The sequence below is a fragment of the Rousettus aegyptiacus genome, unplaced genomic scaffold, assembly GCF_014176215.1.
Source record: "Rousettus aegyptiacus isolate mRouAeg1 unplaced genomic scaffold, mRouAeg1.p scaffold_m13_p_5, whole genome shotgun sequence".
Taxonomy (NCBI): domain Eukaryota; kingdom Metazoa; phylum Chordata; class Mammalia; order Chiroptera; family Pteropodidae; genus Rousettus; species Rousettus aegyptiacus.
Window position 1 is genome coordinate 80,459,828 of NW_023416308.1, and position 2,713 is coordinate 80,462,540.

A 2,713-nucleotide genomic window follows, 5' to 3' on the forward strand; every position below is an offset into this window, starting at 1 on the left:
AAAATTCTATCATTTGTTATTATTTAAATGTGCTCTTTTTGAAATTTAGAAATTGTTAAATTTAGAAAATAAAAGAAAGTTAGAGTTATAATATCATGAAGACTTTACTGTTTATGTCTATATTCTCAGTTCCTAGATATATACTTGGAGTATATAATAAGCATTCAGAACATGTTTGAAAAGTATGTGCAAGAATTAAGAAAATTACTTCATTTGCCAGAAATGCATGATCATATTTGTAATAATTTTATTTGGTTTTTAGTTTTTAACAAATAGTTTTATATTTACTTGTTTTAATTTCCTTATTATGTTATATGGGCTTGGAGAATAGTGACTATTTACTCACCTGCCTGTCTTTTTTCCCTTCTTTCTCTCCATTCCTCTCTTCCTTTTTTTCTTCCTTCTTTTTTGCCTTCTTTCTTTCCTTCCTTCCTTCCTTTTCCTCCTTTCCTTTCCTTTCTAAATATCTTTCCTGTGTTTATCAAGGTGCATTGCTATGAATGAGCAATTTGCAAAATTCATCTGAGAAGAGATAGGGGAAAATAGGAGAAAGAAGGAAAAAGTAGAAAATGGGATAATTTTATAAGAAAATTACTCTTTTCACATTCCTAAAATTGTCGTCATAAGCATAGATTTCTACTTTCAAAAAGACTGTTTTTCTGTCACTCTCCTGAGAGCCCTTGTTCCTCAGACTATAAATGATGATATTCAGCATGGGGGTCACTACTGAGTAGAACACAGGATCATTTTATCACTTTCATTTATTATCTTGGAGGTTGGCCTCATTTAGGCAAATATTACTAAGCCATAGAAGAGGAAAACAACAATGGGATAGGAGCAACAGGTAGAGAAGATCTTGAGCCTCCCTTCCCCTGACTATATCTGGATCACAGTGGAGATAATATCCCAGTAGGAGACAGGGATCAGGGAGACAGGAGCTAAGAGGGTGATCGCACCCATTGAGAAGATGGCTGTTTTTGTGCTGTAGGTATTTGCTGAAGCCAGCTTCAGGAGTGTAGGAGGTTCACACACACACACAAAGGTTAATAATATTATTCCCTCAGTAGGGTAGACGTAATGTGAATGTGGTGTCCACCAGAGACATAAACACTCCACTGGCCCAGGACCCTATGAGTGTGTCATGATGGTGGAGTAGTGCAGGGGCTTGCAGACAGCCCTATAGCGGTTATAAGACATCTCTGCTAGCAGTGCACACGTTGTACAGCCAATCAGAAGTAAAACAGCTATCTGTGTTGAGCATCTGGCAGAGGAAATGGTTTTCCTGTTTACCAAGAAGCAGATTAGCACCTGGGGGACTGTGGTAGTAGAAAAACAGAGATCAATAAAGGACAAGTTTCTAAGAAAAAATTACATGGGTATGTGGAGTCTGGAGTTTATGCGACTGAGCACAATGATAAGCAAATTTCCCAGCACAGTCAGCAGGTAGATGATCAGAAAAAGGAAGAAGAACAGAACTTGTGTCTGTAGATCCTGTGAAAGGCCCAGGAAACAAATTCAGCCACATAGGTTTGGTTTTCTTCTCCTAGGAACATTTGTTGCTGTTCCTATGTCAGCACCAAGAAGAGAAACATATATTGGTCAGTTATAAAAAAAAATCTGAGTAACTTAGATATTTTATTAATCAGTATCCAAAACTAGGCTATTTATTTTCATCTCTTAACAGCTTCAATGTTAAGAAAACAGAGTTCTCTTTTTGCTTATTAGTTCTGGCAATTAAAAGACACTTCTAATATTTTCTCTTCTTGAGTCTTTTAGTAGCACCCAAGGGGCAGAAATCATCCTTATTATGCTCCCTGACCAAACTTTGGCTGGACTAAGTATAATCCTGAGAAGAATATAGTGCTGCTCACAGTGCATCCTTCTGTTTTTGTAGGTTTGAGAAGCAAACAAATTGATGTTGCTTTAAACGAGTGAGATTTTTATGCTGCAAACTGTTTGATAATATTTATTTTATGAGGGCTGATTCTTTTAAATCATATTTACAAAATAATCCTAAAGAAGCATTCTGAGCAAGGAATGGGAACTTAAAGGAAGATGTAGTAGTCTGTGATCTTGGTCCTTAAAGAAATTCTTCTGTCATTTGTTTTCAATGTGAAGAGGGTGCTGAAAAACATCAGTAAAAATAGCTGCTTCATTTCTTACTGCATTTGGTAGCATCCTTAGATATGCCCTCATCTGTCCCTCACACTTTTACCTCTCATTGCATAAGGCCCTTGGGGCAATAATAGTATTGATTATCATGTATTGGGCACTCTCTTGGTGCCAGTCATTATTAATAGTTTCTTTATATTCAGTTTTTATTTTAAATACTCTTTAAATCTAGGTGAGTTATTTTAAATACTCTTTAAGTCCATGTGAGTTATTATTATTCCCAGTATACCAATGATGAAATGAAGTCTCAGAGACTGGTTTCACTAAGCCTTCCTCACTTGTTCTGTATCTTGCAAAGGTTTTTCTTTCCTGCTCAAAAGCTGATTGTAGAGGAGGTTAAACTTTCACTCAGTTCTCTCTGCCTATTGCCTACACCCATTCCTTGAAGATAAGCCCATAGACCTTCTCCATTTTAAGGATATTAGAGCTAATTTGCTATGGCAGAGCTCTGGAGGTACAAAAATAACAGAAAAGGCATATTTTACAGATATTTTTAGACATTTTGGGATTCTTGCCCAAAGGACTATATAGAAGAATTAAA

The 2,713-nt window shown here is 36.1% G+C and overlaps 1 pseudogene; it reads right to left on the reverse strand.

Moving 5' to 3' along the window:
- Positions 1-306: 306 nt before the first annotated feature.
- Positions 307-1,553, reverse strand: LOC107506573 (annotated as a pseudogene).
- Positions 1,554-2,713: the final 1,160 nt, after the last annotated feature.